Genomic DNA, 23,756 nt, shown 5'->3' with positions numbered 1-23,756 from the left:
CTTTTTAACCACACCTGCAGCTCTGCCTAGGCCGAGAAGCAACAGCAGAGAGCTTCCTTCCTGCCCCTTCCTGTGCTTCCCACCAACCTCCTAAATTGACCCCTGTAGAGGAGCTAGCTGCCTTGTCCTTCCCAACAACAATTTATCCAGGCACTCACCCCAGACAGCAGGCTCGAAAAGCACAGGCAAGGCTTCTCTGCAGCTCCCCAAAATAGACAGATACAGTGTCTGAGAAGCTGTAGGCCTGGGCAGCGTACTCCTTGAGAGTTTTCATGCTGGCATTGCACAGTGCATTGTTTCACATTCTTGTCTTTGTTTTACCTGTGCTCTCAACGTTGTTGAATAATACATGCTTATTCCTGGGAAAGGAGGCATCCAAGGAAAAACCTAACACATCATTGTGAAAGAGCACCGACGTAGTCGGCAGGATTTGAACCTGCGCGGGGACACCCCAATGGATTTCGAGTCCATCGCCTTAACCACTCGGCCACGACTACTCACGAGGGGTGGCTGCCACTTAAGCTGAGGTTCTCACTCTCACAGCAGTCTTTTTCTTTCCCTCAGTTCACTCTGCTCCACTGCCTTCCCATCTTTGCCTATCCGTTCTACTGCAAAAAATACACTCGGTCCATACCTGCATACTGACGTGACTCAAAGGCACTATTATAAAGTTCATGTTCCTGGCCAGAGAAAAGCAAAAAGGAGGTTGTAAAAGAATGCAGTTATGACACTTTAGGAAAATAATGACACTGTCAGACGCCCCAATAAGGCTACTTCCTTCATGCATCTGATACCTCAGATGGAACTTACTGGCGAGATGATAACTGAAGTTCTTTCCCAATCTCCTTGGCTATTACTCGACATGTGTCTTCTCGACAGCTGGGGTGCACAAGTGGCAGGAGTGCCAGACAGGTAGTCTCATGCCTTCTCCGGCCACTCTTTTGATCCCATTCCCTGCCCAGTGTTTCGCCTTCCTTAGCTCTATTGAGAGTGATAGCTATATTCGGCCTGCTTGTGCAGATGCCATTTAATATGAAGTATAAAATATCACCAAAGGTGAAGTAGCACGTAGTCGGCAGGATTTGAACCTACGCGGGGAGACCCCAATGGATTTCAAGTCCATCGCCTTAACCACTCGGCCACGACTACTTGCTTAAAGCTATGGTCCATTTTCAACGTAGCTCGTTTCTATTTCTGCTGGCGGTCTAGCCTCTGGACAGAAGCAGTCCTTTTCTAGAGAGGAAGGCCACAATGGCAAAAGTTTGAGCCCTCCCAGGCCGCTGACCCTATTAGTCCTGCTTTTGGAGCCCGCATTTATGCCAGAAGGTATTTCAAAGAATTATGGGAAAATACTGTTCACAAAAGGGACAGCGTAGTTGGCAGGATTCGAACCTGCGCGGGGATACCCCAATGGATTTCTAGTCCATCGCCTTAACCACTCGGCCACAACTACCCACACAAGTGAATCTCAACAGGGCACTTTACCTCCATCCGTAGTCTTTTTTCTTTCCGTTCACTGGACCATTTTCCCTGCTCTCCTATACATCATTCCTATTCCACAGAAGACTTTCTAAAGCGTCTCAAGCTAAAAGCAGGCATGCATGTGAAATTAGCACTCCTTGTATGTTCATGTTTTGAGACGGGGGAAAAAAATCAGGCCGGAAGAGGTGGTAGCTTTAACGTCAGGGAGATGGCAGCCACGATAGGCACCATGGCAAAACTTCTGTCTTGGAGGCCATGAATGGACTCCACAGAGAGACGGGTTGGTCTTTACAGGTATGAAAAGAAGTGCCTCGTCCAATCTAGGGCCTGTGGCTAGGCGTTTCCTGAGCTGAATTCTCCTTGGAGGAGAGTGGGCGTGTTCAGTTTCTCTGCAGACTAGTGCCTGACAGGTGAGGGAGGGGGAGCAGGATGCATTTGGCCTGGGTTCATATCTTTCTTCTGTGGCTTTAATGGTCTTTGCTTCATATTCTGTTTTACTGACTGCTTTGCATAGAGGCTGCTCCCTTGTTCTCCCACGCAGGAGGCCCTGAAGAGGAATCCCAAAAATGTCATCTGACGTAGTCGGCAGGATTTGAACATACTCGTGGAGACGCCAAATGATATCTAGTCCATCGCCTTAACCACTTGGTAACGACTACTTGGCTCTGCAAGCGGTGCCCCTTTCAACATAGCCCTTCATGTCTTCACAGGCAACCTCACTGGCTCCAGTCATTCCGCTCTGCTCCTTCCTCTTCCTCAGCAATCCTTTGCACTGGCAAGGTGCTTCTCAAAAAACAAATATAGGCACTCCTGCCAATCCACAAGTATTCCGAAGGCTTTGCTGAGGCCCTCTGCAGCCCTTCTTCTTTACAGCACATCAACTGCTGACCTTTGTTTGCCCTAAGGCTTCTGCTTCCATATTGGAGTCATCCCAGGCTTTGGTGATCCCAGCCGTCAGCCCAGCACCTCAGTTGAGCCTTTGAAAGGCTGTCAGGCCCTGCTCCTCTTTCTGTCTTGATATTCTAGCCACATTACTTAATAGGTGAGTGGAGGCGGGCCCAAGAGAGGGTAGTCTCTATGCAAATGAAGTGCTTGGGCATACCTGGGAGTGTCCTTCTGCAAGCCATTCAGCCTCCTGGCTGGTGGCAGGTTTGTTGAGGAGAGCAAGGCCGTGTTGGGCCAGTCCCAAAGCAAAGGCGAGCTCCTTCAGCAGGAGTCCATTTATGCGAGGGACCCTAAGTTACTCAGGCATATATAATAATCACCTTTAGCCCTTATAGAGAGGTTTTGGCCGATCGGGGCCAAAGGGGCGGTGGGGTCAGAAGGCTCAGGGTAAGGGCCTCAGTAGCCTCACCTCTCTTGTTGCCCTAGGTTGCACTGTGGTCTGGGACCTGGCCAAACGCCAATCCTTTTTAACCACACCTGCAGCTCTGCCTAGGCCGAGAAGCAACAGCAGAGAGCTTCCTTCCTGCCCCTTCCTGTGCTTCCCACCAACCTCCTAAATTGACCCCTGTAGAGGAGCTAGCTGCCTTGTCCTTCCCAACAACAATTTATCCAGGCACTCACCCCAGACAGCAGGCTCGAAAAGCACAGGCAAGGCTTCTCTGCAGCTCCCCAAAATAGACAGATACAGTGTCTGAGAAGCTGTAGGCCTGGGCAGCGTACTCCTTGAGAGTTTTCATGCTGGCATTGCACAGTGCATTGTTTCACATTCTTGTCTTTGTTTTACCTGTGCTCTCAACGTTGTTGAATAATACATGCTTATTCCTGGGAAAGGAGGCATCCAAGGAAAAACCTAACACATCATTGTGAAAGAGCACCGACGTAGTCGGCAGGATTTGAACCTGCGCGGGGACACCCCAATGGATTTCGAGTCCATCGCCTTAACCACTCGGCCACGACTACTCACGAGGGGTGGCTGCCACTTAAGCTGAGGTTCTCACTCTCACAGCAGTCTTTTTCTTTCCCTCAGTTCACTCTGCTCCACTGCCTTCCCATCTTTGCCTATCCGTTCTACTGCAAAAAATACACTCGGTCCATACCTGCATACTGACGTGACTCAAAGGCACTATTATAAAGTTCATGTTCCTGGCCAGAGAAAAGCAAAAAGGAGGTTGTAAAAGAATGCAGTTATGACACTTTAGGAAAATAATGACACTGTCAGACGCCCCAATAAGGCTACTTCCTTCATGCACCTGATACCTCAGATGGAACTTACTGGCGAGATGATAACTGAAGTTCTTTCCCAATCTCCTTGGCTATTACTCGACATGTGTCTTCTCGACAGCTGGGGTGCACAAGTGGCAGGAGTGCCAGACAGGTAGTCTCATGCCTTCTCCGGCCACTCTTTTTATCCCATTCCCTGCCCAGTGTTTCGCCTTCCTTAGCTCTATTGAGAGTGATAGCTATATTCGGCCTGCTTGTGCAGATGCCATTTAATATGAAGTATAAAATATCACCAAAGGTGAAGTAGCACGTAGTCGGCAGCATTTGAACCTACGCGGGGAGACCCCAATGGATTTCAAGTCCATCGCCTTAACCACTCGGCCACGACTACTTGCTTAAAGCTATGGTCCATTTTCAACGTAGCTCGTTTCTATTTCTGCTGGCGGTCTAGCCTCTGGACAGAAGCAGTCCTTTTCTAGAGAGGAAGGCCACAATAGCAAAAGTTTGAGCCCTCCCAGGCCGCTGACCCTATTAGTCCTGCTTTTGGAGCCCGCATTTATGCCAGAAGGTATTTCAAAGAATTATGGGAAAATACTGTTCACAAAAGGGACAGCGTAGTTGGCAGGATTCGAACCTGCGCGGGGATACCCCAATGGATTTCTAGTCCATCGCCTTAACCACTCGGCCACAACTACCCACACAAGTGAATCTCAACAGGGCACTTTACCTCCATCCGTAGTCTTTTTTCTTTCCGTTCACTGGACCATTTTCCCTGCTCTCCTATACATCATTCCTATTCCACAGAAGACTTTCTAAAGCGTCTCAAGCTAAAAGCAGGCATGCATGTGAAATTAGCACTCCTTGTATGTTCATGTTTTGAGACGGGGGAAAAAAATCAGGCCGGAAGAGGTGGTAGCTTTAACGTCAGGGAGATGGCAGCCACGATAGGCACCATGGCAAAACTTCTGTCTTGGAGGCCATGAATGGACTCCACAGAGAGACGGGTTGGTCTTTACAGGTATGAAAAGAAGTGCCTCGTCCAATCTAGGGCCTGTGGCTAGGCGTTTCCTGAGCTGAATTCTCCTTGGAGGAGAGTGGGCGTGTTCAGTTTCTCTGCAGACTAGTGCCTGACAGGTGAGGGAGGGGGAGCAGGATGCATTTGGCCTGGGTTCATATCTTTCTTCTGTGGCTTTAATGGTCTTTGCTTCATATTCTGTTTTACTGACTGCTTTGCATAGAGGCTGCTCCCTTGTTCTCCCACGCAGGAGGCCCTGAAGAGGAATCCCAAAAATGTCATCTGACGTAGTCGGCAGGATTTGAACATACTCGTGGAGACGCCAAATGATATCTAGTCCATCGCCTTAACCACTTGGTAACGACTACTTGGCTCTGCAAGCGGTGCCCCTTTCAACATAGCCCTTCATGTCTTCACAGGCAACCTCACTGGCTCCAGTCATTCCGCTCTGCTCCTTCCTCTTCCTCAGCAATCCTTTGCACTGGCAAGGTGCTTCTCAAAAAACAAATATAGGCACTCCTGCCAATCCACAAGTATTCCGAAGGCTTTGCTGAGGCCCTCTGCAGCCCTTCTTCTTTACAGCACATCAACTGCTGACCTTTGTTTGCCCTAAGGCTTCTGCTTCCATATTGGAGTCATCCCAGGCTTTGGTGATCCCAGCCGTCAGCCCAGCACCTCAGTTGAGCCTTTGAAAGGCTGTCAGGCCCTGCTCCTCTTTCTGTCTTGATATTCTAGCCACATTACTTAATAGGTGAGTGGAGGCGGGCCCAAGAGAGGGTAGTCTCTATGCAAATGAAGTGCTTGGGCATACCTGGGAGTGTCCTTCTGCAAGCCATTCAGCCTCCTGGCTGGTGGCAGGTTTGTTGAGGAGAGCAAGGCCGTGTTGGGCCAGTCCCAAAGCAAAGGCGAGCTCCTTCAGCAGGAGTCCATTTATGCGAGGGACCCTAAGTTACTCAGGCATATATAATAATCACCTTTAGCCCTTATAGAGAGGTTTTGGCCGATCGGGGCCAAAGGGGCGGTGGGGTCAGAAGGCTCAGGGTAAGGGCCTCAGTAGCCTCACCTCTCTTGTTGCCCTAGGTTGCACTGTGGTCTGGGACCTGGCCAAACGCCAATCCTTTTTAACCACACCTGCAGCTCTGCCTAGGCCGAGAAGCAACAGCAGAGAGCTTCCTTCCTGCCCCTTCCTGTGCTTCCCACCAACCTCCTAAATTGACCCCTGTAGAGGAGCTAGCTGCCTTGTCCTTCCCAACAACAATTTATCCAGGCACTCACCCCAGACAGCAGGCTCGAAAAGCACAGGCAAGGCTTCTCTGCAGCTCCCCAAAATAGACAGATACAGTGTCTGAGAAGCTGTAGGCCTGGGCAGCGTACTCCTTGAGAGTTTTCATGCTGGCATTGCACAGTGCATTGTTTCACATTCTTGTCTTTGTTTTACCTGTGCTCTCAACGTTGTTGAATAATACATGCTTATTCCTGGGAAAGGAGGCATCCAAGGAAAAACCTAACACATCATTGTGAAAGAGCACCGACGTAGTCGGCAGGATTTGAACCTGCGCGGGGACACCCCAATGGATTTCGAGTCCATCGCCTTAACCACTCGGCCACGACTACTCACGAGGGGTGGCTGCCACTTAAGCTGAGGTTCTCACTCTCACAGCAGTCTTTTTCTATCCCTCAGTTCACTCTGCTCCACTGCCTTCCCATCTTTGCCTATCCGTTCTACTGCAAAAAATACACTCGGTCCATACCTGCATACTGACGTGACTCAAAGGCACTATTATAAAGTTCATGTTCCTGGCCAGAGAAAAGCAAAAAGGAGGTTGTAAAAGAATGTAGTTATGACACTTTAGGAAAATAATGACACTGTCAGACGCCCCAATAAGGCTACTTCCTTCATGCATCTGATACCTCAGATGGAACTTACTGGCGAGATGATAACTGAAGTTCTTTCCCAATCTCCTTGGCTATTACTCGACATGTGTCTTCTCGACAGCTGGGGTGCACAAGTGGCAGGAGTGCCAGACAGGTAGTCTCATGCCTTCTCCGGCCACTCTTTTGATCCCATTCCCTGCCCAGTGTTTCGCCTTCCTTAGCTCTATTGAGAGTGATAGCTATATTCGGCCTGCTTGTGCAGATGCCATTTAATATGAAGTATAAAATATCACCAAAGGTGAAGTAGCACGTAGTCGGCAGGATTTGAACCTACGCGGGGAGACCCCAATGGATTTCAAGTCCATCGCCTTAACCACTCGGCCACGACTACTTGCTTAAAGCTATGGTCCATTTTCAACGTAGCTCGTTTCTATTTCTGCTGGCGGTCTAGCCTCTGGACAGAAGCAGTCCTTTTCTAGAGAGGAAGGCCACAATGGCAAAAGTTTGAGCCCTCCCAGGCCGCTGACCCTATTAGTCCTGCTTTTGGAGCCCGCATTTATGCCAGAAGGTATTTCAAAGAATTATGGGAAAATACTGTTCACAAAAGGGACAGCGTAGTTGGCAGGATTCGAACCTGCGCGGGGATACCCCAATGGATTTCTAGTCCATCGCCTTAACCACTCGGCCACAACTACCCACACAAGTGAATCTCAACAGGGCACTTTACCTCCATCCGTAGTCTTTTTTCTTTCCGTTCACTGGACCATTTTCCCTGCTCTCCTATACATCATTCCTATTCCACAGAAGACTTTCTAAAGCGTCTCAAGCTAAAAGCAGGCATGCATGTGAAATTAGCACTCCTTGTATGTTCATGTTTTGAGACGGGGGAAAAAAATCAGGCCGGAAGAGGTGGTAGCTTTAACGTCAGGGAGATGGCAGCCACGATAGGCACCATGGCAAAACTTCTGTCTTGGAGGCCATGAATGGACTCCACAGAGAGACGGGTTGGTCTTTACAGGTATGAAAAGAAGTGCCTCGTCCAATCTAGGGCCTGTGGCTAGGCGTTTCCTGAGCTGAATTCTCCTTGGAGGAGAGTGGGCGTGTTCAGTTTCTCTGCAGACTAGTGCCTGACAGGTGAGGGAGGGGGAGCAGGATGCATTTGGCCTGGGTTCATATCTTTCTTCTGTGGCTTTAATGGTCTTTGCTTCATATTCTGTTTTACTGACTGCTTTGCATAGAGGCTGCTCCCTTGTTCTCCCACGCAGGAGGCCCTGAAGAGGAATCCCAAAAATGTCATCTGACGTAGTCGGCAGGATTTGAACATACTCGTGGAGACACCAAATGATATCTAGTCCATCGCCTTAACCACTTGGTAACGACTACTTGGCTCTGCAAGCGGTGCCCCTTTCAACATAGCCCTTCATGTCTTCACAGGCAACCTCACTGGCTCCAGTCATTCCGCTCTGCTCCTTCCTCTTCCTCAGCAATCCTTTGCACTGGCAAGGTGCTTCTCAAAAAACAAATATAGGCACTCCTGCCAATCCACAAGTATTCCGAAGGCTTTGCTGAGGCCCTCTGCAGCCCTTCTTCTTTACAGCACATCAACTGCTGACCTTTGTTTGCCCTAAGGCTTCTGCTTCCATATTGGAGTCATCCCAGGCTTTGGTGATCCCAGCCGTCAGCCCAGCACCTCAGTTGAGCCTTTGAAAGGCTGTCAGGCCCTGCTCCTCTTTCTGTCTTGATATTCTAGCCACATTACTTAATAGGTGAGTGGAGGCGGGCCCAAGAGAGGGTAGTCTCTATGCAAATGAAGTGCTTGGGCATACCTGGGAGTGTCCTTCTGCAAGCCATTCAGCCTCCTGGCTGGTGGCAGGTTTGTTGAGGAGAGCAAGGCCGTGTTGGGCCAGTCCCAAAGCAAAGGCGAGCTCCTTCAGCAGGAGTCCATTTATGCGAGGGACCCTAAGTTACTCAGGCATATATAATAATCACCTTTAGCCCTTATAGAGAGGTTTTGGCCGATCGGGGCCAAAGGGGCGGTGGGGTCAGAAGGCTCAGGGTAAGGGCCTCAGTAGCCTCACCTCTCTTGTTGCCCTAGGTTGCACTGTGGTCTGGGACCTGGCCAAACGCCAATCCTTTTTAACCACACCTGCAGCTCTGCCTAGGCCGAGAAGCAACAGCAGAGAGCTTCCTTCCTGCCCCTTCCTGTGCTTCCCACCAACCTCCTAAATTGACCCCTGTAGAGGAGCTAGCTGCCTTGTCCTTCCCAACAACAATTTATCCAGGCACTCACCCCAGACAGCAGGCTCGAAAAGCACAGGCAAGGCTTCTCTGCAGCTCCCCAAAATAGACAGATACAGTGTCTGAGAAGCTGTAGGCCTGGGCAGCGTACTCCTTGAGAGTTTTCATGCTGGCATTGCACAGTGCATTGTTTCACATTCTTGTCTTTGTTTTACCTGTGCTCTCAACGTTGTTGAATAATACATGCTTATTCCTGGGAAAGGAGGCATCCAAGGAAAAACCTAACACATCATTGTGAAAGAGCACCGACGTAGTCGGCAGGATTTGAACCTGCGCGGGGACACCCCAATGGATTTCGAGTCCATCGCCTTAACCACTCGGCCACGACTACTCACGAGGGGTGGCTGCCACTTAAGCTGAGGTTCTCACTCTCACAGCAGTCTTTTTCTTTCCCTCAGTTCACTCTGCTCCACTGCCTTCCCATCTTTGCCTATCCGTTCTACTGCAAAAAATACACTCGGTCCATACCTGCATACTGACGTGACTCAAAGGCACTATTATAAAGTTCATGTTCCTGGCCAGAGAAAAGCAAAAAGGAGGTTGTAAAAGAATGCAGTTATGACACTTTAGGAAAATAATGACACTGTCAGACGCCCCAATAAGGCTACTTCCTTCATGCATCTGATACCTCAGATGGAACTTACTGGCGAGATGATAACTGAAGTTCTTTCCCAATCTCCTTGGCTATTACTCGACATGTGTCTTCTCGACAGCTGGGGTGCACAAGTGGCAGGAGTGCCAGACAGGTAGTCTCATGCCTTCTCCGGCCACTCTTTTGATCCCATTCCCTGCCCAGTGTTTCGCCTTCCTTAGCTCTATTGAGAGTGATAGCTATATTCGGCCTGCTTGTGCAGATGCCATTTAATATGAAGTATAAAATATCACCAAAGGTGAAGTAGCACGTAGTCGGCAGGATTTGAACCTACGCGGGGAGACCCCAATGGATTTCAAGTCCATCGCCTTAACCACTCGGCCACGACTACTTGCTTAAAGCTATGGTCCATTTTCAACGTAGCTCGTTTCTATTTCTGCTGGCGGTCTAGCCTCTGGACAGAAGCAGTCCTTTTCTAGAGAGGAAGGCCACAATGGCAAAAGTTTGAGCCCTCCCAGGCCGCTGACCCTATTAGTCCTGCTTTTGGAGCCCGCATTTATGCCAGAAGGTATTTCAAAGAATTATGGGAAAATACTGTTCACAAAAGGGACAGCGTAGTTGGCAGGATTCGAACCTGCGCGGGGATACCCCAATGGATTTCTAGTCCATCGCCTTAACCACTCGGCCACAACTACCCACACAAGTGAATCTCAACAGGGCACTTTACCTCCATCCGTAGTCTTTTTTCTTTCCGTTCACTGGACCATTTTCCCTGCTCTCCTATACATCATTCCTATTCCACAGAAGACTTTCTAAAGCGTCTCAAGCTAAAATCAGGCATGCATGTGAAATTAGCACTCCTTGTATGTTCATGTTTTGAGACGGGGGAAAAAAATCAGGCCGGAAGAGGTGGTAGCTTTAACGTCAGGGAGATGGCAGCCACGATAGGCACCATGGCAAAACTTCTGTCTTGGAGGCCATGAATGGACTCCACAGAGAGACGGGTTGGTCTTTACAGGTATGAAAAGAAGTGCCTCGTCCAATCTAGGGCCTGTGGCTAGGCGTTTCCTGAGCTGAATTCTCCTTGGAGGAGAGTGGGCGTGTTCAGTTTCTCTGCAGACTAGTGCCTGACAGGTGAGGGAGGGGGAGCAGGATGCATTTGGCCTGGGTTCATATCTTTCTTCTGTGGCTTTAATGGTCTTTGCTTCATATTCTGTTTTACTGACTGCTTTGCATAGAGGCTGCTCCCTTGTTCTCCCACGCAGGAGGCCCTGAAGAGGAATCCCAAAAATGTCATCTGACGTAGTCGGCAGGATTTGAACATACTCGTGGAGACGCCAAATGATATCTAGTCCATCGCCTTAACCACTTGGTAACGACTACTTGGCTCTGCAAGCGGTGCCCCTTTCAACATAGCCCTTCATGTCTTCACAGGCAACCTCACTGGCTCCAGTCATTCCGCTCTGCTCCTTCCTCTTCCTCAGCAATCCTTTGCACTGGCAAGGTGCTTCTCAAAAAACAAATATAGGCACTCCTGCCAATCCACAAGTATTCCGAAGGCTTTGCTGAGGCCCTCTGCAGCCCTTCTTCTTTACAGCACATCAACTGCTGACCTTTGTTTGCCCTAAGGCTTCTGCTTCCATATTGGAGTCATCCCAGGCTTTGGTGATCCCAGCCGTCAGCCCAGCACCTCAGTTGAGCCTTTGAAAGGCTGTCAGGCCCTGCTCCTCTTTCTGTCTTGATATTCTAGCCACATTACTTAATAGGTGAGTGGAGGCGGGCCCAAGAGAGGGTAGTCTCTATGCAAATGAAGTGCTTGGGCATACCTGGGAGTGTCCTTCTGCAAGCCATTCAGCCTCCTGGCTGGTGGCAGGTTTGTTGAGGAGAGCAAGGCCGTGTTGGGCCAGTCCCAAAGCAAAGGCGAGCTCCTTCAGCAGGAGTCCATTTATGCGAGGGACCCTAAGTTACTCAGGCATATATAATAATCACCTTTAGCCCTTATAGAGAGGTTTTGGCCGATCGGGGCCAAAGGGGCGGTGGGGTCAGAAGGCTCAGGGTAAGGGCCTCAGTAGCCTCACCTCTCTTGTTGCCCTAGGTTGCACTGTGGTCTGGGACCTGGCCAAACGCCAATCCTTTTTAACCACACCTGCAGCTCTGCCTAGGCCGAGAAGCAACAGCAGAGAGCTTCCTTCCTGCCCCTTCCTGTGCTTCCCACCAACCTCCTAAATTGACCCCTGTAGAGGAGCTAGCTGCCTTGTCCTTCCCAACAACAATTTATCCAGGCACTCACCCCAGACAGCAGGCTCGAAAAGCACAGGCAAGGCTTCTCTGCAGCTCCCCAAAATAGACAGATACAGTGTCTGAGAAGCTGTAGGCCTGGGCAGCGTACTCCTTGAGAGTTTTCATGCTGGCATTGCACAGTGCATTGTTTCACATTCTTGTCTTTGTTTTACCTGTGCTCTCAACGTTGTTGAATAATACATGCTTATTCCTGGGAAAGGAGGCATCCAAGGAAAAACCTAACACATCATTGTGAAAGAGCACCGACGTAGTCGGCAGGATTTGAACCTGCGCGGGGACACCCCAATGGATTTCGAGTCCATCGCCTTAACCACTCGGCCACGACTACTCACGAGGGGTGGCTGCCACTTAAGCTGAGGTTCTCACTCTCACAGCAGTCTTTTTCTTTCCCTCAGTTCACTCTGCTCCACTGCCTTCCCATCTTTGCCTATCCGTTCTACTGCAAAAAATACACTCGGTCCATACCTGCATACTGACGTGACTCAAAGGCACTATTATAAAGTTCATGTTCCTGGCCAGAGAAAAGCAAAAAGGAGGTTGTAAAAGAATGTAGTTATGACACTTTAGGAAAATAATGACACTGTCAGACGCCCCAATAAGGCTACTTCCTTCATGCATCTGATACCTCAGATGGAACTTACTGGCGAGATGATAACTGAAGTTCTTTCCCAATCTCCTTGGCTATTACTCGACATGTGTCTTCTCGACAGCTGGGGTGCACAAGTGGCAGGAGTGCCAGACAGGTAGTCTCATGCCTTCTCCGGCCACTCTTTTGATCCCATTCCCTGCCCAGTGTTTCGCCTTCCTTAGCTCTATTGAGAGTGATAGCTATATTCGGCCTGCTTGTGCAGATGCCATTTAATATGAAGTATAAAATATCACCAAAGGTGAAGTAGCACGTAGTCGGCAGGATTTGAACCTACGCGGGGAGACCCCAATGGATTTCAAGTCCATCGCCTTAACCACTCGGCCACGACTACTTGCTTAAAGCTATGGTCCATTTTCAACGTAGCTCGTTTCTATTTCTGCTGGCGGTCTAGCCTCTGGACAGAAGCAGTCCTTTTCTAGAGAGGAAGGCCACAATGGCAAAAGTTTGAGCCCTCCCAGGCCGCTGACCCTATTAGTCCTGCTTTTGGAGCCCGCATTTATGCCAGAAGGTATTTCAAAGAATTATGGGAAAATACTGTTCACAAAAGGGACAGCGTAGTTGGCAGGATTCGAACCTGCGCGGGGATACCCCAATGGATTTCTAGTCCATCGCCTTAACCACTCGGCCACAACTACCCACACAAGTGAATCTCAACAGGGCACTTTACCTCCATCCGTAGTCTTTTTTCTTTCCGTTCACTGGACCATTTTCCCTGCTCTCCTATACATCATTCCTATTCCACAGAAGACTTTCTAAAGCGTCTCAAGCTAAAAGCAGGCATGCATGTGAAATTAGCACTCCTTGTATGTTCATGTTTTGAGACGGGGGAAAAAAATCAGGCCGGAAGAGGTGGTAGCTTTAACGTCAGGGAGATGGCAGCCACGATAGGCACCATGGCAAAACTTCTGTCTTGGAGGCCATGAATGGACTCCACAGAGAGACGGGTTGGTCTTTACAGGTATGAAAAGAAGTGCCTCGTCCAATCTAGGGCCTGTGGCTAGGCGTTTCCTGAGCTGAATTCTCCTTGGAGGAGAGTGGGCGTGTTCAGTTTCTCTGCAGACTAGTGCCTGACAGGTGAGGGAGGGGGAGCAGGATGCATTTGGCCTGGGTTCATATCTTTCTTCTGTGGCTTTAATGGTCTTTGCTTCATATTCTGTTTTACTGACTGCTTTGCATAGAGGCTGCTCCCTTGTTCTCCCACGCAGGAGGCCCTGAAGAGGAATCCCAAAAATGTCATCTGACGTAGTCGGCAGGATTTGAACATACTCGTGGAGACGGCAAATGATATCTAGTCCATCGCCTTAACCACTTGGTAACGACTACTTGGCTCTGCAAGCGGTGCCCCTTTCAACATAGCCCTTCATGTCTTCACAGGCAACCTCACTGGCTCCAGTCATTCCGCTCTGCTCCTTCCTCTTCCTCAGCAATCCTTTGCACTGGCAAGGTGCTTCTCAAAAAACAAATATAGGCACTCCTGCCAATCCACAAGTATTCCGAAGGCTTTGCTGAGGCCCTCTGCAGCCCTTCTTCTTTACAGCACATCAACTGCTGACCTTTGTTTGCCCTAAGGCTTCTGCTTCCATATTGGAGTCATCCCAGGCTTTGGTGATCCCAGCCGTCAGCCCAGCACCTCAGTTGAGCCTTTGAAAGGCTGTCAGGCCCTGCTCCTCTTTCTGTCTTGATATTCTAGCCACATTACTTAATAGGTGAGTGGAGGCGGGCCCAAGAGAGGGTAGTCTCTATGCAAATGAAGTGCTTGGGCATACCTGGGAGTGTCCTTCTGCAAGCCATTCAGCCTCCTGGCTGGTGGCAGGTTTGTTGAGGAGAGCAAGGCCGTGTTGGGCCAGTCCCAAAGCAAAGGCGAGCTCCTTCAGCAGGAGTCCATTTATGCGAGGGACCCTAAGTTACTCAGGCATATATAATAATCACCTTTAGCCCTTATAGAGAGGTTTTGGCCGATCGGGGCCAAAGGGGCGGTGGGGTCAGAAGGCTCAGGGTAAGGGCCTCAGTAGCCTCACCTCTCTTGTTGCCCTAGGTTGCACTGTGGTCTGGGACCTGGCCAAACGCCAATCCTTTTTAACCACACCTGCAGCTCTGCCTAGGCCGAGAAGCAACAGCAGAGAGCTTCCTTCCTGCCCCTTCCTGTGCTTCCCACCAACCTCCTAAATTGACCCCTGTAGAGGAGCTAGCTGCCTTGTCCTTCCCAACAACAATTTATCCAGGCACTCACCCCAGACAGCAGGCTCGAAAAGCACAGGCAAGGCTTCTCTGCAGCTCCCCAAAATAGACAGATACAGTGTCTGAGAAGCTGTAGGCCTGGGCAGCGTACTCCTTGAGAGTTTTCATGCTGGCATTGCACAGTGCATTGTTTCACATTCTTGTCTTTGTTTTACCTGTGCTCTCAACGTTGTTGAATAATACATGCTTATTCCTGGGAAAGGAGGCATCCAAGGAAAAACCTAACACATCATTGTGAAAGAGCACCGACGTAGTCGGCAGGATTTGAACCTGCGCGGGGACACCCCAATGGATTTCGAGTCCATCGCCTTAACCACTCGGCCACGACTACTCACGAGGGGTGGCTGCCACTTAAGCTGAGGTTCTCACTCTCACAGCAGTCTTTTTCTTTCCCTCAGTTCACTCTGCTCCACTGCCTTCCCATCTTTGCCTATCCGTTCTACTGCAAAAAATACACTCGGTCCATACCTGCATACTGACGTGACTCAAAGGCACTATTATAAAGTTCATGTTCCTGGCCAGAGAAAAGCAAAAAGGAGGTTGTAAAAGAATGCAGTTATGACACTTTAGGAAAATAATGACACTGTCAGACGCCCCAATAAGGCTACTTCCTTCATGCATCTGATACCTCAGATGGAACTTACTGGCGAGATGATAACTGAAGTTCTTTCCCAATCTCCTTGGCTATTACTCGACATGTGTCTTCTCGACAGCTGGGGTGCACAAGTGGCAGGAGTGCCAGACAGGTAGTCTCATGCCTTCTCCGGCCACTCTTTTGATCCCATTCCCTGCCCAGTGTTTCGCCTTCCTTAGCTCTATTGAGAGTGATAGCTATATTCGGCCTGCTTGTGCAGATGCCATTTAATATGAAGTATAAAATATCACCAAAGGTGAAGTAGCACGTAGTCGGCAGCATTTGAACCTACGCGGGGAGACCCCAATGGATTTCAAGTCCATCGCCTTAACCACTCGGCCACGACTACTTGCTTAAAGCTATGGTCCATTTTCAACGTAGCTCGTTTCTATTTCTGCTGGCGGTCTAGCCTCTGGACAGAAGCAGTCCTTTTCTAGAGAGGAAGGCCACAATGGCAAAAGTTTGAGCCCTCCCAGGCCGCTGACCCTATTAGTCCTGCTTTTGGAGCCCGCATTTATGCCAGAAGGTATTTCAAAGAATTATGGGAAAATACTGTTCACAAAAGGGACAGCGTAGTTGGCAGGATTCGAACCTGCGCGGGGATACCCCAATGGATTTCTAGTCCATCGCCTTAACCACTCGGCCACAACTACCCACACAAGTGAATCTCAACAGGGCACTTTACCTCCATCCGTAGTCTTTTTTCTTTCCGTTCACTGGACCATTTTCCCTGCTCTCCTATACATCATTCCTATTCCACAGAAGACTTTCTAAAGCGTCTCAAGCTAAAAGCAGGCATGCATGTGAAATTAGCACTCCTTGTATGTTCATGTTTTGAGACGGGGGAAAAAAATCAGGCCGGAAGAGGTGGTAGCTTTAACGTCAGGGAGATGGCAGCCACGATAGGCACCATGGCAAAACTTCTGTCTTGGAGGCCATGAATGGACTCCACAGAGAGACGGGTTGGTCTTTACAGGTATGAAAAGAAGTGCCTCGTCCAATCTAGGGCCTGTGGCTAGGCGTTTCCTGAGCTGAATTCTCCTTGGAGGAGAGTGGGCGTGTTCAGTTTCTCTGCAGACTAGTGCCTGACAGGTGAGGGAGGGGGAGCAGGATGCATTTGGCCTGGGTTCATATCTTTCTTCTGTGGCTTTAATGGTCTTTGCTTCATATTCTGTTTTACTGACTGCTTTGCATAGAGGCTGCTCCCTTGTTCTCCCACGCAGGAGGCCCTGAAGAGGAATCCCAAAAATGTCATCTGACGTAGTCGGCAGGATTTGAACATACTCGTGGAGACGCCAAATGATATCTAGTCCATCGCCTTAACCACTTGGTAACGACTACTTGGCTCTGCAAGCGGTGCCCCTTTCAACATAGCCCTTCATGTCTTCACAGGCAACCTCACTGGCTCCAGTCATTCCGCTCTGCTCCTTCCTCTTCCTCAGCAATCCTTTGCACTGGCAAGGTGCTTCTCAAAAAACAAATATAGGCACTCCTGCCAATCCACAAGTATTCCGAAGGCTTTGCTGAGGCCCTCTGCAGCCCTTCTTCTTTACAGCACATCAACTGCTGACCTTTGTTTGCCCTAAGGCTTCTGCTTCCATATTGGAGTCATCCCAGGCTTTGGTGATCCCAGCCGTCAGCCCAGCACCTCAGTTGAGCCTTTGAAAGGCTGTCAGGCCCTGCTCCTCTTTCTGTCTTGATATTCTAGCCACATTACTTAATAGGTGAGTGGAGGCGGGCCCAAGAGAGGGTAGTCTCTATGCAAATGAAGTGCTTGGGCATACCTGGGAGTGTCCTTCTGCAAGCCATTCAGCCTCCTGGCTGGTGGCAGGTTTGTTGAGGAGAGCAAGGCCGTGTTGGGCCAGTCCCAAAGCAAAGGCGAGCTCCTTCAGCAGGAGTCCATTTATGCGAGGGACCCTAAGTTACTCAGGCATATATAATAATCACCTTTAGCCCTTATAGAGAGGTTTTGGCCGATCGGGGCCAAAGGGGCGGTGGGGTCAGAAGGCTCAGGGTAAGGGCCTCAGTAGCCTCACCTCTCTTGTTGCCCTAGGTTGCACTGTGGTCTGGGACCTGGCCAAACGCCAATCCTTTTTAACCACACCTGCAGCTCTGCCTAGGCCGAGAAGCAACAGCAGAGAGCTTCCTTCCTGCCCCTTCCTGTGCTTCCCACCAACCTCCTAAATTGACCCCTGTAGAGGAGCTAGCTGCCTTGTCCTTCCCAACAACAATTTATCCAGGCACTCACCCCAGACAGCAGGCTCGAAAAGCACAGGCAAGGCTTCTCTGCAGCTCCCCAAAATAGACAGATACAGTGTCTGAGAAGCTGTAGGCCTGGGCAGCGTACTCCTTGAGAGTTTTCATGCTGGCATTGCACAGTGCATTGTTTCACATTCTTGTCTTTGTTTTACCTGTGCTCTCAACGTTGTTGAATAATACATGCTTATTCCTGGGAAAGGAGGCATCCAAGGAAAAACCTAACACATCATTGTGAAAGAGCACCGACGTAGTCGGCAGGATTTGAACCTGCGCGGGGACACCCCAATGGATTTCGAGTCCATCGCCTTAACCACTCGGCCACGACTACTCACGAGGGGTGGCTGCCACTTAAGCTGAGGTTCTCACTCTCACAGCAGTCTTTTTCTTTCCCTCAGTTCACTCTGCTCCACTGCCTTCCCATCTTTGCCTATCCGTTCTACTGCAAAAAATACACTCGGTCCATACCTGCATACTGACGTGACTCAAAGGCACTATTATAAAGTTCATGTTCCTGGCCAGAGAAAAGCAAAAAGGAGGTTGTAAAAGAATGCAGTTATGACACTTTAGGAAAATAATGACACTGTCAGACGCCCCAATAAGGCTACTTCCTTCATGCATCTGATACCTCAGATGGAACTTACTGGCGAGATGATAACTGAAGTTCTTTCCCAATCTCCTTGGCTATTACTCGACATGTGTCTTCTCGACAGCTGGGGTGCACAAGTGGCAGGAGTGCCAGACAGGTAGTCTCATGCCTTCTCCGGCCACTCTTTTGATCCCATTCCCTGCCCAGTGTTTCGCCTTCCTTAGCTCTATTGAGAGTGATAGCTATATTCGGCCTGCTTGTGCAGATGCCATTTAATATGAAGTATAAAATATCACCAAAGGTGAAGTAGCACGTAGTCGGCAGCATTTGAACCTACGCGGGGAGACCCCAATGGATTTCAAGTCCATCGCCTTAACCACTCGGCCACGACTACTTGCTTAAAGCTATGGTCCATTTTCAACGTAGCTCGTTTCTATTTCTGCTAGCGGTCTAGCCTCTGGACAGAAGCAGTCCTTTTCTAGAGAGGAAGGCCACAATGGCAAAAGTTTGAGCCCTCCCAGGCCGCTGACCCTATTAGTCCTGCTTTTGGAGCCCGCATTTATGCCAGAAGGTATTTCAAAGAATTATGGGAAAATACTGTTCACAAAAGGGACAGCGTAGTTGGCAGGATTCGAACCTGCGCGGGGATACCCCAATGGATTTCTAGTCCATCGCCTTAACCACTCGGCCACAACTACCCACACAAGTGAATCTCAACAGGGCACTTTACCTCCATCCGTAGTCTTTTTTCTTTCCGTTCACTGGACCATTTTCCCTGCTCTCCTATACATCATTCCTATTCCACAGAAGACTTTCTAAAGCGTCTCAAGCTAAAAGCAGGCATGCATGTGAAATTAGCACTCCTTGTATGTTCATGTTTTGAGACGGGGGAAAAAAATCAGGCCGGAAGAGGTGGTAGCTTTAACGTCAGGGAGATGGCAGCCACGATAGGCACCATGGCAAAACTTCTGTCTTGGAGGCCATGAATGGACTCCACAGAGAGACGGGTTGGTCTTTACAGGTATGAAAAGAAGTGCCTCGTCCAATCTAGGGCCTGTGGCTAGGCGTTTCCTGAGCTGAATTCTCCTTGGAGGAGAGTGGGCGTGTTCAGTTTCTCTGCAGACTAGTGCCTGACAGGTGAGGGAGGGGGAGCAGGATGCATTTGGCCTGGGTTCATATCTTTCTTCTGTGGCTTTAATGGTCTTTGCTTCATATTCTGTTTTACTGACTGCTTTGCATAGAGGCTGCTCCCTTGTTCTCCCACGCAGGAGGCCCTGAAGAGGAATCCCAAAAATGTCATCTGACGTAGTCGGCAGGATTTGAACATACTCGTGGAGACGCCAAATGATATCTAGTCCATCGCCTTAACCACTTGGTAACGACTACTTGGCTCTGCAAGCGGTGCCCCTTTCAACATAGCCCTTCATGTCTTCACAGGCAACCTCACTGGCTCCAGTCATTCCGCTCTGCTCCTTCCTCTTCCTCAGCAATCCTTTGCACTGGCAAGGTGCTTCTCAAAAAACAAATATAGGCACTCCTGCCAATCCACAAGTATTCCGAAGGCTTTGCTGAGGCCCTCTGCAGCCCTTCTTCTTTACAGCACATCAACTGCTGACCTTTGTTTGCCCTAAGGCTTCTGCTTCCATATTGGAGTCATCCCAGGCTTTGGTGATCCCAGCCGTCAGCCCAGCACCTCAGTTGAGCCTTTGAAAGGCTGTCAGGCCCTGCTCCTCTTTCTGTCTTGATATTCTAGCCACATTACTTAATAGGTGAGTGGAGGCGGGCCCAAGAGAGGGTAGTCTCTATGCAAATGAAGTGCTTGGGCATACCTGGGAGTGTCCTTCTGCAAGCCATTCAGCCTCCTGGCTGGTGGCAGGTTTGTTGAGGAGAGCAAGGCCGTGTTGGGCCAGTCCCAAAGCAAAGGCGAGCTCCTTCAGCAGGAGTCCATTTATGCGAGGGACCCTAAGTTACTCAGGCATATATAATAATCACCTTTAGCCCTTATAGAGAGGTTTTGGCCGATCGTGGCCGATCGGGGCCAAAGGGGCGGTGGGGTCAGAAGGCTCAGGGTAAGGGCCTCAGTAGCCTCACCTCTCTTGTTGCCCTAGGTTGCACTGTGGTCTGGGACCTGGCCAAACGCCAATCCTTTTTAACCACACCTGCAGCTCTGCCTAGGCCGAGAAGCAACAGCAGAGAGCTTCCTTCCTGCCCCTTCCTGTGCTTCCCACCAACCTCCTAAATTGACCCCTGTAGAGGAGCTAGCTGCCTTGTCCTTCCCAACAACAATTTATCCAGGCACTCACCCCAGACAGCAGGCTCGAAAAGCACAGGCAAGGCTTCTCTGCAGCTCCCCAAAATAGACAGACACAGTGTCTGAGAAGCTGTAGGCCTGGGCAGCGTACTCCTTGAGAGTTTTCATGCTGGCATTGCACAGTGCATTGTTTCACATTCTTGTCTTTGTTTTACCTGTGCTCTCAACGTTGTTGAATAATACATGCTTATTCCTGGGAAAGGAGGCATCCAAGGAAAAACCTAACACATCATTGTGAAAGAGCACCGACGTAGTCGGCAGGATTTGAACCTGCGCGGGGACACCCCAATGGATTTCAAGTCCATCGCCTTAACCACTCGGCCACGACTACTCACGAGGGGTGGCTGCCACTTAAGCTGAGGTTCTCACTCTCACAGCAGTCTTTTTCTTTCCCTCAGTTCACTCTGCTCCACTGCCTTCCCATCTTTGCCTATCCGTTCTACTGCAAAAAATACACTCGGTCCATACCTGCATACTGACGTGACTCAAAGGCACTATTATAAAGTTCATGTTCCTGGCCAGAGAAAAGCAAAAAGGAGGTTGTAAAAGAATGCAGTTATGACACTTTAGGAAAATAATGACACTGTCAGACGCCCCAATAAGGCTACTTCCTTCATGCATCTGATACCTCAGATGGAACTTACTGGCGAGATGATAACTGAAGTTCTTTCCCAATCTCCTTGGCTATTACTCGACATGTGTCTTCTCGACAGCTGGGGTGCACAAGTGGCAGGAGTGCCAGACAGGTAGTCTCATGCCTTCTCCGGCCACTCTTTTGATCCCATTCCCTGCCCAGTGTTTCGCCTTCCTTAGCTCTATTGAGAGTGATAGCTATATTCGGCCTGCTTGTGCAGATGCCATTTAATATGAAGTATAAAATATCACCAAAGGTGAAGTAGCACGTAGTCGGCAGGATTTGAACCTACGCGGGGAGACCCCAATGGATTTCAAGTCCATCGCCTTAACCACTCGGCCACGACTACTTGCTTAAAGCTATGGTCCATTTTCAACGTAGCTCGTTTCTATTTCTGCTGGCGGTCTAGCCTCTGGACAGAAGCAGTCCTTTTCTAGAGAGGAAGGCCACAATGGCAAAAGTTTGAGCCCTCCCAGGCCGCTGACCCTATTAGTCCTGCTTTTGGAGCCCGCATTTATGCCAGAAGGTATTTCAAAGAATTATGGGAAAATACTGTTCACAAAAGGGACAGCGTAGTTGGCAGGATTCGAACCTGCGCGGGGATACCCCAATGGATTTCTAGTCCATCGCCTTAACCACTCGGCCACAACTACCCACACAAGTGAATCTCAACAGGGCACTTTACCTCCATCCGTAGTCTTTTTTCTTTCCGTTCACTGGACCATTTTCCCTGCTCTCCTATACATCATTCCTATTCCACAGAAGACTTTCTAAAGCGTCTCAAGCTAAAATCAGGCATGCATGTGAAATTAGCACTCCTTGTATGTTCATGTTTTGAGACGGGGGAAAAAAATCAGGCCGGAAGAGGTGGTAGCTTTAACGTCAGGGAGATGGCAGCCACGATAGGCACCATGGCAAAACTTCTGTCTTGGAGGCCATGAATGGACTCCACAGAGAGACGGGTTGGTCTTTACAGGTATGAAAAGAAGTGCCTCGTCCAATCTAGGGCCTGTGGCTAGGCGTTTCCTGAGCTGAATTCTCCTTGGAGGAGAGTGGGCGTGTTCAGTTTCTCTGCAGACTAGTGCCTGACAGGTGAGGGAGGGGGAGCAGGATGCATTTGGCCTGGGTTCATATCTTTCTTCTGTGGCTTTAATGGTCTTTGCTTCATATTCTGTTTTACTGACTGCTTTGCATAGAGGCTGCTCCCTTGTTCTCCCACGCAGGAGGCCCTGAAGAGGAATCCCAAAAATGTCATCTGACGTAGTCGGCAGGATTTGAACATACTCGTGGAGACGCCAAATGATATCTAGTCCATCGCCTTAACCACTTGGTAACGACTACTTGGCTCTGCAAGCGGTGCCCCTTTCAACATAGCCCTTCATGTCTTCACAGGCAACCTCACTGGCTCCAGTCATTCCGCTCTGCTCCTTCCTCTTCCTCAGCAATCCTTTGCACTGGCAAGGTGCTTCTCAAAAAACAAATATAGGCACTCCTGCCAATCCACAAGTATTCCGAAGGCTTTGCTGAGGCCCTCTGCAGCCCTTCTTCTTTACAGCACATCAACTGCTGACCTTTGTTTGCCCTAAGGCTTCTGCTTCCATATTGGAGTCATCCCAGGCTTTGGTGATCCCAGCCGTCAGCCCAGCACCTCAGTTGAGCCTTTGAAAGGCTGTCAGGCCCTGCTCCTCTTTCTGTCTTGATATTCTAGCCACATTACTTAATAGGTGAGTGGAGGCGGGCCCAAGAGAGGGTAGTCTCTATGCAAATGAAGTGCTTGGGCATACCTGGGAGTGTCCTTCTGCAAGCCATTCAGCCTCCTGGCTGGTGGCAGGTTTGTTGAGGAGAGCAAGGCCGTGTTGGGCCAGTCCCAAAGCAAAGGCGAGCTCCTTCAGCAGGAGTCCATTTATGCGAGGGACCCTAAGTTACTCAGGCATATATAATAATCACCTTTAGCCCTTATAGAGAGGTTTTGGCCGATCGGGGCCAAAGGGGCGGTGGGGTCAGAAGGCTCAGGGTAAGGGCCTCAGTAGCCTCACCTCTCTTGTTGCCCTAGGTTGCACTGTGGTCTGGGACCTGGCCAAACGCCAATCCTTTTTAACCACACCTGCAGCTCTGCCTAGGCCGAGAAGCAACAGCAGAGAGCTTCCTTCCTGCCCCTTCCTGTGCTTCCCACCAACCTCCTAAATTGACCCCTGTAGAGGAGCTAGCTGCCTTGTCCTTCCCAACAACAATTTATCCAGGCACTCACCCCAGACAGCAGGCTCGAAAAGCACAGGCAAGGCTTCTCTGCAGCTCCCCAAAATAGACAGATACAGTGTCTGAGAAGCTGTAGGCCTGGGCAGCGTACTCCTTGAGAGTTTTCATGCTGGCATTGCACAGTGCATTGTTTCACATTCTTGTCTTTGTTTTACCTGTGCTCTCAACGTTGTTGAATAATACATGCTTATTCCTGGGAAAGGAGGCATCCAAGGAAAAACCTAACACATCATTGTGAAAGAGCACCGACGTAGTCGGCAGGATTTGAACCTGCGCGGGGACACCCCAATGGATTTCGAGTCCATCGCCTTAACCACTCGGCCACGACTACTCACGAGGGGTGGCTGCCACTTAAGCTGAGGTTCTCACTCTCACAGCAGTCTTTTTCTTTCCCTCAGTTCACTCTGCTCCACTGCCTTCCCATCTTTGCCTATCCGTTCTACTGCAAAAAATACACTCG

At 49.7% G+C, this 23,756-nt stretch overlaps 25 non-coding genes across 25 annotated transcripts; all 25 read right to left on the bottom strand.

Moving 5' to 3' along the window:
- Positions 1-415: 415 nt before the first annotated feature.
- On the bottom strand, positions 416-497 carry TRNAS-CGA (transfer RNA serine (anticodon CGA)). The gene has a single exon. It is a non-coding gene; the product is annotated as a tRNA-Ser (tRNA).
- Positions 498-1,067: 570 nt separating this feature from the next.
- On the bottom strand, positions 1,068-1,149 carry TRNAS-UGA (transfer RNA serine (anticodon UGA)). The gene has a single exon. It is a non-coding gene; the product is annotated as a tRNA-Ser (tRNA).
- Positions 1,150-1,371: 222 nt separating this feature from the next.
- TRNAS-AGA (transfer RNA serine (anticodon AGA)) lies at positions 1,372-1,453 on the bottom strand. The gene has a single exon. It is a non-coding gene; the product is annotated as a tRNA-Ser (tRNA).
- Positions 1,454-3,305: 1,852 nt separating this feature from the next.
- On the bottom strand, positions 3,306-3,387 carry TRNAS-CGA (transfer RNA serine (anticodon CGA)). Its single transcript has one exon. It is a non-coding gene; the product is annotated as a tRNA-Ser (tRNA).
- A 570-nt stretch (positions 3,388-3,957) lies between these two features.
- TRNAS-UGA (transfer RNA serine (anticodon UGA)) lies at positions 3,958-4,039 on the bottom strand. The gene has a single exon. It is a non-coding gene; the product is annotated as a tRNA-Ser (tRNA).
- A 222-nt stretch (positions 4,040-4,261) lies between these two features.
- On the bottom strand, positions 4,262-4,343 carry TRNAS-AGA (transfer RNA serine (anticodon AGA)). The gene has a single exon. It is a non-coding gene; the product is annotated as a tRNA-Ser (tRNA).
- Positions 4,344-6,195: 1,852 nt separating this feature from the next.
- On the bottom strand, positions 6,196-6,277 carry TRNAS-CGA (transfer RNA serine (anticodon CGA)). Its single transcript has one exon. It is a non-coding gene; the product is annotated as a tRNA-Ser (tRNA).
- A 570-nt stretch (positions 6,278-6,847) lies between these two features.
- TRNAS-UGA (transfer RNA serine (anticodon UGA)) lies at positions 6,848-6,929 on the bottom strand. The gene has a single exon. It is a non-coding gene; the product is annotated as a tRNA-Ser (tRNA).
- A 222-nt stretch (positions 6,930-7,151) lies between these two features.
- On the bottom strand, positions 7,152-7,233 carry TRNAS-AGA (transfer RNA serine (anticodon AGA)). Its single transcript has one exon. It is a non-coding gene; the product is annotated as a tRNA-Ser (tRNA).
- Positions 7,234-9,085: 1,852 nt separating this feature from the next.
- On the bottom strand, positions 9,086-9,167 carry TRNAS-CGA (transfer RNA serine (anticodon CGA)). The gene has a single exon. It is a non-coding gene; the product is annotated as a tRNA-Ser (tRNA).
- Positions 9,168-9,737: 570 nt separating this feature from the next.
- On the bottom strand, positions 9,738-9,819 carry TRNAS-UGA (transfer RNA serine (anticodon UGA)). Its single transcript has one exon. It is a non-coding gene; the product is annotated as a tRNA-Ser (tRNA).
- Positions 9,820-10,041: 222 nt separating this feature from the next.
- TRNAS-AGA (transfer RNA serine (anticodon AGA)) lies at positions 10,042-10,123 on the bottom strand. The gene has a single exon. It is a non-coding gene; the product is annotated as a tRNA-Ser (tRNA).
- A 1,852-nt stretch (positions 10,124-11,975) lies between these two features.
- Positions 11,976-12,057, bottom strand: TRNAS-CGA (transfer RNA serine (anticodon CGA)). The gene has a single exon. It is a non-coding gene; the product is annotated as a tRNA-Ser (tRNA).
- Positions 12,058-12,627: 570 nt separating this feature from the next.
- Positions 12,628-12,709, bottom strand: TRNAS-UGA (transfer RNA serine (anticodon UGA)). Its single transcript has one exon. It is a non-coding gene; the product is annotated as a tRNA-Ser (tRNA).
- A 222-nt stretch (positions 12,710-12,931) lies between these two features.
- On the bottom strand, positions 12,932-13,013 carry TRNAS-AGA (transfer RNA serine (anticodon AGA)). Its single transcript has one exon. It is a non-coding gene; the product is annotated as a tRNA-Ser (tRNA).
- Positions 13,014-14,865: 1,852 nt separating this feature from the next.
- On the bottom strand, positions 14,866-14,947 carry TRNAS-CGA (transfer RNA serine (anticodon CGA)). The gene has a single exon. It is a non-coding gene; the product is annotated as a tRNA-Ser (tRNA).
- A 570-nt stretch (positions 14,948-15,517) lies between these two features.
- On the bottom strand, positions 15,518-15,599 carry TRNAS-UGA (transfer RNA serine (anticodon UGA)). Its single transcript has one exon. It is a non-coding gene; the product is annotated as a tRNA-Ser (tRNA).
- A 222-nt stretch (positions 15,600-15,821) lies between these two features.
- On the bottom strand, positions 15,822-15,903 carry TRNAS-AGA (transfer RNA serine (anticodon AGA)). The gene has a single exon. It is a non-coding gene; the product is annotated as a tRNA-Ser (tRNA).
- Positions 15,904-17,755: 1,852 nt separating this feature from the next.
- Positions 17,756-17,837, bottom strand: TRNAS-CGA (transfer RNA serine (anticodon CGA)). The gene has a single exon. It is a non-coding gene; the product is annotated as a tRNA-Ser (tRNA).
- A 570-nt stretch (positions 17,838-18,407) lies between these two features.
- TRNAS-UGA (transfer RNA serine (anticodon UGA)) lies at positions 18,408-18,489 on the bottom strand. The gene has a single exon. It is a non-coding gene; the product is annotated as a tRNA-Ser (tRNA).
- A 222-nt stretch (positions 18,490-18,711) lies between these two features.
- TRNAS-AGA (transfer RNA serine (anticodon AGA)) lies at positions 18,712-18,793 on the bottom strand. Its single transcript has one exon. It is a non-coding gene; the product is annotated as a tRNA-Ser (tRNA).
- A 1,862-nt stretch (positions 18,794-20,655) lies between these two features.
- Positions 20,656-20,737, bottom strand: TRNAS-UGA (transfer RNA serine (anticodon UGA)). Its single transcript has one exon. It is a non-coding gene; the product is annotated as a tRNA-Ser (tRNA).
- Positions 20,738-21,307: 570 nt separating this feature from the next.
- Positions 21,308-21,389, bottom strand: TRNAS-UGA (transfer RNA serine (anticodon UGA)). The gene has a single exon. It is a non-coding gene; the product is annotated as a tRNA-Ser (tRNA).
- Positions 21,390-21,611: 222 nt separating this feature from the next.
- On the bottom strand, positions 21,612-21,693 carry TRNAS-AGA (transfer RNA serine (anticodon AGA)). Its single transcript has one exon. It is a non-coding gene; the product is annotated as a tRNA-Ser (tRNA).
- Positions 21,694-23,545: 1,852 nt separating this feature from the next.
- Positions 23,546-23,627, bottom strand: TRNAS-CGA (transfer RNA serine (anticodon CGA)). The gene has a single exon. It is a non-coding gene; the product is annotated as a tRNA-Ser (tRNA).
- Between the last annotated feature and the right edge of the window lie 129 nt (positions 23,628-23,756).

Source organism: Pleurodeles waltl, chromosome 7 (genome assembly GCF_031143425.1).
Source record: "Pleurodeles waltl isolate 20211129_DDA chromosome 7, aPleWal1.hap1.20221129, whole genome shotgun sequence".
In the NCBI taxonomy this organism is placed as follows: Eukaryota; Metazoa; Chordata; class Amphibia; order Caudata; family Salamandridae; genus Pleurodeles; species Pleurodeles waltl.
Note: the sequence above shows the minus strand (reverse complement) of the source record. Positions and strands in the feature narration are given on the sequence as shown.